The sequence below is a fragment of the Syngnathus leptorhynchus genome, chromosome 2, assembly GCF_054491065.1.
Source record: "Syngnathus leptorhynchus isolate UIUO chromosome 2, UIUO_Slep, whole genome shotgun sequence".
NCBI classification, from domain to species: Eukaryota; Metazoa; Chordata; class Actinopteri; order Syngnathiformes; family Syngnathidae; genus Syngnathus; species Syngnathus leptorhynchus.
This window is the reverse complement of record NC_141196.1, coordinates 6,965,459-6,976,146: the sequence shown is the minus strand read 5'-3', so window position 1 is coordinate 6,976,146 and position 10,688 is coordinate 6,965,459.

The window sequence follows — 10,688 nt, the reverse complement described above, 5'->3', positions numbered from 1 at the left end:
GAAATCATGTTAGGGTTTGAAGTATGGTTACAGGTAAAGTATGGTTACGGTTTCCAAGTAGGGTTGGTGTTTTAAGGTAAAGGTTGAAAATATGATATATTGGGCCTGATTTCGTGCGTCTTTGCAAAGGCAAAACTTCAAATCAAAACTTAAGATCAAATTGAAATGTGCTGGTGTCCTTAATATAGTGTCCTTTCCGTTTTGGACCTTGCCAAACAAATTGCTCTCACATTTTTCGCACAACACCAACTTGGTGTTTTTCCATTTGCGCGCGCACACACACGCACACACGCACACACACACACACACACAAACACTGGTCTCATTGTGTGTTTGAAATGGTCACATATCAAAGGCCTGTGTCCCTGCAGGGTGGATTCAGTGTTGAAGCCCAAAAAGAAGATAGTTACCGCTCACAGCTTCTTCTCACGGCCTCATCCAAATAAACACATCATCTGCTGGAAGCTGCGGCACCATGCAACAGTTAACAGCCCGTCTCTGCACGTCCACAGGTGGACTAGTCAGGAGTCGGAGCCTCAACATAGGCCCACTTCCGGGACTCTGATTTGAATAGTGTGTTTGCTGAATTACGGTGCAGGGGAAGCCGATTAGGACGGCCCGGCGAGGGTGGGGGAGAAGGCCCGCGCCCAGCGGGGAGGAGAGTCCAGCCACGGGAGGGACCAATCAAGTGAGAAGCCCGGACGCCGAGTCCGGGCCGTGGCTTCAGTGGGAAAAGGCTTGGCGGACGGTTCAGAGCGCCGCAACTTTCACAGATTAGGCGAGCCGCTATTCTGAAGACTGAAAGGGCACGCACAGCACGGCGGCGGCATCAATGCACGCGTGCACGCACACAAACACGCACACGCTCGACTCGACACGCACAAAACCCGCCAACAGCTGGGAGGAGGGCTGTCCTTATTGCCGCGTTACCACAGCAACAGAATATTTCGGATTGAGCCCAAATGAAGAAACTTTAGGATTATTTCTGGGAAATGATCAATCAATCTGCTTGATATTAAGCCTTTTAAAAGAAACGATAATTGGCCAAAGTTTTGCCGATTAAATATGCCAGTCGTCTTTTTGTGATGAATGGTTGGCGAATCATTGTTTGAATTTCCATAACTTGAATTAAGTTATTATTATTTGGTTTTGTTAAGGTCACAAATGATCTTGTTTTGTTTGAAATTCTACCTTTTCATGTTTGTAGTATAATTTTGGCTTGATTTTTGTGATGGTGCGATAAGCAAACCTCTTCTATTGGCGGCTTGCCTTTGCTGACATCATCCCATAACGCTGTCTTTCTTCCCCATGCACGCACGCACGCACTTTCTGTCTCCTCGTGCGTTGCTCATCACACCGCGACTTTGAAGTCGCTCACTTCTTCCATTTTGGCGTCTCCAGGTTGCTTTGATTCGCTAACATTCTGTGAATAGTTCCTCTCGTGCCCACCGCCGCTTCCTTCCACCTCTTTCCTCCTCTTCCTTTACCATCCATAAATTCCAACTTGTCCCATGTCATTTTATTTTAAGTACGTTTGCAGCCATTTTGGGCCTCCATTACCAGCCTCCCTCCCTGCCTCTTCTTGTTCACTGTTGTCTTCATCCATTTAATTGGACCAACAATGCCGCCGAGCAGTTCCACACATGCTCGCTGTGTGCAAAGCAGCGGAAACTATTAAAGCATGTTTTGTTTTTTTTCTGCAAGGTTTTTGTGTGTAATTTGTGGGGCTACATCCCACTGAGCTACCACCAACCGGGAGAACAGGCAAAGATTGTGTTGTGGCCTGTGTTACGATGACAGGAGAGAGCGGGAGAGGGAGAATGAGGGAGCCGGAGCGGAAAGGGGAGAGACGGCGAGCAGTCTTTATAGGAAATCTCTACTAAGTGTTCCTAAAGAGTTGGCGTTTTTCCTCCTCTGTGCAAACTGCTTAATTTATTGCATGTCTGCTGAAGGCAACAGCCCTTTATAACCCCACAATAATTTCCCATATGTTCCACATATCACCACCGAGACAGGCCGCTTTGGGAGGGGGAAAAAAAGACTGAGGCAGCAAGTAGATCATTCTCACACTCGCGTGCTCTCTCTCTGTCTCTCTCTCTCTCTCTCTCTCTCTCTCTCTCTCACACACACACACACACACACACACACACACACACACACACACACACACACGCACACGCACTGTAATGCATTCATCTTCGGCGAGTGGCGTCCCGGCACTGTAGCATCATCCATATGTGTTATTCCCCACGCGCCTCGGCACCCATGGGTGGGCTAAGAAATATCAAACTTTGCGGTCGGTGCTGTTTATTTTCATCCTTGAGGGAGCCTCCTTGATAATAGAATACTTCATCACCTCGGGGATTTGTAAAAGTAAAAAGCTGACAGCAAGGTGTGTGGGGTGGGGAGAAGAAAGAGTCATGTATAAATGCCACTTGGCCCACAGGTTGGTTATCATTTGGATTAAAACAGGCTGTAGCAGAAAAATCTTCTGCCTGTCACTATATACATCGTTGGCATAGAATGATAAAGAAAGGCACAATATTTGTAAATAAATGTGTTTTGGGAACTGTTGGGTGCAACACAGGCTGAGAATCACTGGTTTGACATACCCCAAAATGGATTGCCAGGCCCACAATGGCACCCCCCAAAAAGAAAATGAGCCTCTTTTTTTTTTTATAGCATCTTCCCCCATTGAAAATAAATTTATAATAAATATTGTCTTGGCCGTCCAAGAACAACATTGGTGTTAGTTTTGTTAGCAGGTCTAAAGCATTTTGCATTGTGTGTTAGCATTGAGCTATAGGTCATCCAAAGTAATGTGTTTGTTGGAAATGCACAGCAGGTAATTCTGTATTTGTTAATTTTATTACATTAAACCTCAAATGGCTTTTTTTTTTAAAAAAAAAAACTCTCCATGTGCCAAACTGCTGCTTGCTGTGACGAGTCCACTTGTATGTCGAAAAAAAAAAAAACTGGCCAAACTGCATCTGAAGAAAGAAAACATGACATTCTAATTGTATTTTATATTTTCTAATTACTTTGTGTAGTACGCAATTTTTACAGCTGTGTTTGGATATTCTACTTTTTTTATGCTTAGGCCTACATAGCATTGAATGACTGCATTTAGTTTGGTTTGGAAGCCCACTTTAAGGATAATTACCAATCCCATCCACCGGGCACGAGAAGTATTAGTGCTCTGAGCTGAGGTGTATTTCTTCCTTTTTTAAACGAGGCACTCCTGATCTACCGTCCGTCTACATCGAGGTGTTTGTGTGGTTTGCAATGAAGCACCAAATTGGGGCAAATGTCGTAATCATGCCAACATCAGAAATTAAGAAGCATGCAATCCTGTTGGCGTGCTTGATATATCCACTGATGGGATGGCTTCTGAAGGTGGGGGTCGCTGGTGGGAGGCGTGCGGGGGCTCCGGATAGTGAATCTGCTGGTGTTGGAGAGTCAATCGATCCCAGACCGCAGGTGGCCGAGTTCTGAAAGAGTACAGAACAAAATGCAGGCACAGCATGTAAATATTAATAACTCGGGTTAAAAAAAAAAAAAAGTTATGAAATACAGCTTCTACAATGTTGTATGTTTTGATTTGAAAATACAAATGCCATTATGAAATGTCAAATTCCTGGTTTCGGTGCTCCAAGTCGCTTGATTAATGCAGACAAGCCATCAAGTGAGTGCAATAAATAACAAACGTACCGAGGATGATTTTTCTCATTGATTCACGAAGGAATGAATCATAATTTTATATGGCAAGCCTCTGCATCCTCGTGCAAGTCTTTATTCATAAAGAAATAGGTTAAGCCTTGATGTTTAAATCTCAGGCTGAGTGTAAATCTCCTGAAATCCTGTCATGCTTGTTAGGACAAAAGGCGTGTGAGTTGAGTCTTTAAGATGATGTTGGAATCAATGGACGGTGCAAAAAGGTGCACGCACGCAAGTAGACGCTATAAAAATAAAAAAAGGCATCTCCTCTTTTAAGTGAGTGTATGCCAAGAGACGTATATGCGGCTTTGAATAAAATAATGATTTTCTCTTCCTGGTGAAGGAAGCCATGGAGACCTAATTGTGGATCAATATCGCTCCTATATCAGAGAGACCCTGCGTGGACTCACTCGTGTCTAATACAAAGGATGACGGAAAATAAAACACATGATGATGAAATCAATAAGAGAAGTGGAACACAATCTCGCCTTTTGTTGGTTCATATTGTGAATTCACTTTTTCTTGTAAGTACTCGCACTCACCCACGAAAAAATAAAGGGTCATAAAATTAATTGACTTTGGTGTTTAGACATTTGTTGCTATACATCTTAATGAGAGTATTATCAAATAGCCTACTCTATTGCTAGAAAATATGTTTTCTCTCATTAAACTTTGACTTTACTTTCATAAAATGAAGTTAGGGGATGAAGGAAAGAAGCAAGGGAAGGAAGGAAGGAAGGAAGGAAGGAAGGAAGGAAGGAAGGAAGGAAGGAAGGAAGGAAGGAAGGAAGGAAGGAAGAAAGGAAGAAAGGAAGAAAGAAAGAAAGAAAGAAAGAAAGAAAGAAAGAAAGAAAGAAAGAAAGAAAGAAAGAAAGAAAGAAAGAAAGAAAGAAAGAAAGAAAGAAAGAAAGAAAGAAAGAAAGAAAGAAAGAAAGAAAGAAAGAAAGAAAGAAAGAAAGAAAGAAAGGAAGGAAGGAAGGAAGGAAGGAAGGAAGGAAGGAAGGAAGGAAGGAAGGAAGGAAGGAAGGAAGGAAGGAAGGAAGGAAGGAAGGAAGGAAGGAAGGAAGGAAGGAAGATGGGCCTACTGTAAGTAATAGGGATGATCAATACCGTTATTATCAAACTGCAACCAGTACGAGTATAAGTCTTGAGGAGTCTCCGTTACCGATACCAAGTACCAATGCCACGAGTACCTTTATTACAAAAAAGTTCCGAAAAACAATGACTGACGATTTTCACGAAACACCTATACATCCCTGTATTGCAATTTTCTTAACAATTGCATGAAACCAATGGTAAGTTTCTTAATTTTTCCAGAAGGTTTTACTGCAAATACTTCAAATACAAAAGTGTTCAGCCTCTAATTAAACATGACCAGAAAAATACTGCTTGAAAAGCATAGCAAAATACTCGTTTTTAAGTAAAGCTGCATTCGTGGCAGTCGAGGGTTTGATGCAATCGTTTCATTCGCTTTCCCATTTGTATTGCCGCACCTTAATTGAGGCCAATGACAGGCAGCCTTGACTTCACGGCTGTGTTCCACGGCGCTCAAAGGCAGCACGCAAACGGGAGCGGTAATGCCTTCGTCGGGGGAAAAAAAAAAAAAAACCCACAGCCAACAGACTTTATTTGCGCTTTGCTGCGCACAAGCGGGGTAGTGATTACGGCAGACGTGAGATGTGATGTTTAGCCGCTGATGAATGCTGCGTGACGCAGCTGAGTCGAACAGTCAGGCTCATCATGCACTTCTAGCAGATTTTTTGGGGAGAAGAATGAAGAGAAAATTGGATATGAGATGAAATCCCTGACCACTGGCTGGATACGTGATGAAAAGGCGTATTCTGAGAATTGTCTATTAATGGCCCCCGTGATAAAGACGGCGTCAAGATTAGGGGAAGATGCAGAACGTCCGTTATTCACGGGCTCCAAGCGCCCGCCTGTCAGATAAGAGCGTCCCCCCTCCGCAGTCGCTTGTAACATATCGCACACAAAGACGGAGAAAGAGAAGGCAAATTACAGAGTTGATTAGAGGAAACCAGCGCATGTCAAGGACTTCTCTTCATTAGCAGAAAGGCCTTCTCCAAACTCTTCCCGGTGAATGAGCCGCCGTGAATGGACCGTGCCATTCACTGGGCGTCCTATGCAAACAAGTTGTCCAAGTGGCTCATTGTTTCAAAAGACCTTGTGACACGCACAAAAAAAAAAGTGGGCAATGTCTTGGACACACATACTCTCCCAAACTCTTTCACGGCCGGGCTAAACGTTTAGCCACCCCGGCTAATTAAGCGCTTTGAAAGAGGGCGCGTCAAAAGAGAGGAGGCGGGATTCCGAGTCCTTCTGACCAAACCTCGGGTCCAGAGGTCAGCCCCTCTCTGAGACACAAGTGGCGATGGCCTGGCCCCCGGACCTCTGGACGCTAACCCCTAACCTCCGCCGGAGCGAATCAAAGCGCCCGAGAGCAGAGGGCGGCACAGACGGGCCTTACAATAACAGGAGGACATCAAAGATAGGGCTCGGATAAAGACGACACCGAGAGAAACCAAAACATATGCGCCGACATCTAATTCCTTCTTATTCTGCAGGCAAACTAAATACTGGCTGCAAGATATTTCTGCCAAATGAGGTGAAAGACACGGATGACGAGCTGTGTGATTTTGTGCTGCAATCCAATTCACTGCTCTTCTCCTTCTAGTGTGCTTGCTTTGGCCACCAGGAGGCAGTATTGTATAATGCAGTTATGCAGACAGAAAGAAATATCTTCTTCTTCTACCATCTTGTAAATTGTAAAAGTCAGTTTTCATAATCATCATCATACCTGGAAGATTTTAATGTACATGTTGCTTTCATTTTGCCGACATTTTTTGTCCCGATTTGGCAAATGTCGTATTTTCTTTACAAATCTGTACTTGGGTGTTACTTGTATAAATTACGAAGAAATCTCAAGTGTTTGCAACAGGGTTGCTCAGTTTGACAATGCAATGCTAAATGTAAACAAATGTGCTGTTTTGGGTGGGGGTCTCCAGAAGAGATCATTTGGGAAGTAGAAGGATGCCAATTGACACCAGCAATATTCCATTTTTTTGAGTAAGGACAATTCGTTTTGTACAATACACTCAGAAATAGGTTTTCAGTTTGCGCCTGCAAGTCAAAGCAAACAAAAATAAAATATATCGGGTAATCACGATTCATGTTGTGGAAAATGTCAGGTGACTGGCACAATATGTCACGGCGGCACAATAGCACTGAACAGACACGTTGAATTCTGGACTTTCTTCATAATGCCCCTTAATCAAGTGTCTGGTGGCTCCATCATCCCTGGCCGGGGCCTTGTGCAGCCTGTTCACAATCTGTCTAATGACAGAGCGGGAGCCGCTGAGCGCACCAGTGTTTCCCAATGAGACACAAAAGGAGATCACAGGCTCCATTGTGGCTCGGCCGGCGCAGCAGCTTAACACTCATCAGGCCCAATAAACCTGTCTCCAGTCTGGGAGAGACACACCCCTCATCTGAGCCGATGATGCCATTTGGATTTGACCAAATGGAGAAAGTGGAGGAGAATTATCAGCATATTCATTCGAATATGTGGAAGTTTTCCACTGCCAATGTTATAATTGTGAACAGAAAAAAAACAAAAAGTGTTTGCGTTGATGAAATATGACAAATAAATTACAAGTAACCTAAAAATAAACACATTTCCAATAAAAAATCCCAAAATAACATCACCCCGCCCCCTGCTGTCTGTGGAAAGAGTGCCCAATTAAAAATTTCAGGAAAATATGTGACCCTGAGAAAATATATTACATTTCATTTTTATTAAAAATAAATGATACTTCATATGAATGGAAAGAACGGATGGCAGTTTAAAACGACATCAATGTCTGGCTGAAAGCGTAATAAAATCCCAACAAGGCTTGGACAAACATACTGTTTATATTTACACTTCCCTAGAATACCAACGTCTTTTTTTTTCCCCCTCCGTTTGTTTTCTTGGTAAATGCAGATAATGCGTGACTATGTATCTGCGTGCGCTGGTTGTTTACTTGCCCGCCCTTTTGCCTCCATTTTCTAAAGCGGGGCTGCTCATTCTTGGCCCCCTGCGCCGCCTTCCGGAGCTGCTGCCAAACGTATGCAAATGAGCATGTCCACAATGGCGCCCACAGCTGCACGCAGGCGGCCAAAAACAGAGGACAAGGCGGCCGTCCCTTTCATCCTTAACCCCTGATCCCCTCGCGATGACGCGTCATGTTCGCCCCCACAAATGCGTCCTTCCCTCTCTCCATCCCAAAAAGATCCCCCCCACCCCACCCTTCACCAGATCTTTTGGCTGTCCGCAATGTTCTACATCATGGCGCTGATTGCTCTTGAACCTTTGTGAAGAGCAAGAAAAGTAAACAACTTGTGCCTTTTTCCACCCTCCTCCCACTTTATTCTGCAGGTTTAAATGACTGTGTGGGACAAGGGTGGAGGGAGTTGGGGGTGGGGGGGTAACCCCTAAAAAGGGAGTGGGGCTAAAGAACCTGATTGCTTTAATCTCAGCGCACCCCTTTTCATAAAGCTTTTTGGCCGTGTGATTCAGACCCAGGCCCCAGTGTTCGGCGCCCCGCCATTGTTCTCACATGAAAATCAATTCCCTGGAAGACCCTCCTTAATCCTGTTTTTGGCGTCAACAATGGCCACTTGTGCACAGCCCTGATAGACTAAGAGCCGGGATGATGCGGCTGTCTGCTCTGATTCCAGCCTATTCAGGTAAAGGCGGCCCGCGTCACTTTGTAGTGCCAAGTGCGGGACGCGACAGGAAGACGTTTGCGATCATAATTTCCTGCCGAGCGGAGGCCCGGACGCCCCGCGCGCCTGCAAGACTTTTAATTAGGACAGACAACCACAGAGATTAGAGATCAGCCCGTAACAATGAAATGTCCCTTTGAACACGCCTCAGCCGCTGGCCCTACTGAGCCCATATGGAAGGCCCAGTGCCATGATCACGCTAATAAGCATCACCTCCGCCTACACCACACCCCTCCACTGGATTGCCTGATGCACAAATCTATGTATTATTATGAAACAAAAAGTTTCACAGGAAAACCACAGTACTCGATCATAATTAGAATTCCAAATTGAAATTTACCCAAAGCAAGGAAACATTTCAGCAGGTTTTAATTGGTCATTTTCTTTTTGGTCTCATCACTTGTTGCTAGGCAGAGTTCACAGGGCACAATCAGAACTGACCCGTTATGTATATTGATCATCATGCACCTTATTCATCAGACCATACCGGGATCAAAAATTGTCTTTTAAGTCTGTATTTACGTAAAACAAGGAGGACTTGCACAAAGACATGATTGTTGTAACCAACTGTTGCCGGGTAGAGTTCACGAGATTTTATCAGAAGCACCAATTAGCCAATAAATACACTGATGACTATTCTTGTTATGAGACCATGATTTATTTTTTCTATGCGTATCTGTAATTAAATCAAGCCTTCTACAGATAAGTCTGCTATGAGTTAAGCTAGCAACCTTTTAAACGGCTGTCGGTATTGTAGGCTTTTAATGACAGTACTACTTACTACACTGAAAAGAAAGTTTTTTTTTTTTTCCCTGCACGCTTGCTTTGTAATAAATATCAAACCAAGATGAAGAAAAAAAAAACAGCGTCATCCCCCTCACACGCACCCACACACACCCCTAAAATACAAGTCTGTTACTGTTATGGTTTGGTTGGGAAGGATTTTTTATGCATGGCCTAGAGTTGTTTATGATGATACTACATCCAAACATCAGTGAGCTGCTTTGTGCCGAGACGTCAAAACAGTTACGTCTCTGCCTTGTCAGATCTTTTTTTTCCCAAGTACTTTATGTTATATCCGAACATGAAAAAAAGAAACTAGAAAACAGTGGAGGAGGAAACTACAGTACTCACAAATGATCTGGATTAACAAAAATCATTGGTCATAAAACAGTTGTCAAGATACACACATCAAATATTTTGATGGATTTGAGCATTTCCAGAATATGAGCAAATTTCTTACTTCAGAAATGTGTATGAAATGGGTAGCTCTTCATACTGAGCACTGTCCAAGAATTAGCTCCCAGTTTCCAAAAGGTTGACAAAGCCCTTGTTCTAAAGGATCATCTTAAATCAAAGGTGTCAAACCCAAGGCCCGGCAGCCAAATACGGTCCGACACATCATTTTATATTGCCCGCAAAGGCAAATCATGTGTCTGTAAGTTGTCTTCCTTTTAATAACTGTGATATATTGCAACAAATCACAATCCCGCTTTCAAAATGAATTATAAAATTGTTGATTCCTGCATTCCGTGATAATATGAACGGCCATCCATCAAGATATAATTCTATCAGGTTGCCTTTATTTTGCTGTCTGCTACCATTACCAGTGAGAATCGGCTCTCAATCTCCTTCCCTGGATAAAAGTCAAGGAAATCACTTTTGAAGGGAAAACTTGGGGCTGAAGGCCTCGTGCCCCTGAGCTAAACTATGTTCCTCTAAAATACTAATCCATAACGAGTTGTCTTGTGTATCTTATCTTAATGATTTCACCGTTCTGAATGAAGTACAAAAGGCATATTGGAAAGGGAAACAGCTCAACAACTTGTAAGGCTAATAATAGCCAAGTAAAATCATCTGAAGTGCGAGAAAGGTCCTTTCTGGATGACCCGCAGTGATTTAGGACCACGGCCCATCCCAACTTCTGTGCGTAGGTGTCAAAACAACGGCGTCTCGGCCCCGTCACGCCTCATTTTACACCGACGTAAAAAAAACAAGCACGGCTACCGGTCTCCAGATATGCCAGATATGAGCTTTTGATGTCGGCTTCCTGGAAGTCTCCAAAGGGCAACAGGAAAGGCAGCCGAGAGACGCATCACAGCGACGATCCGCCTTAATTACAGTCAGAGTTACATGTGAAAATCCCGATGAAGGGGACACAAAGGCCTAAGTCTACAGAGGAGATT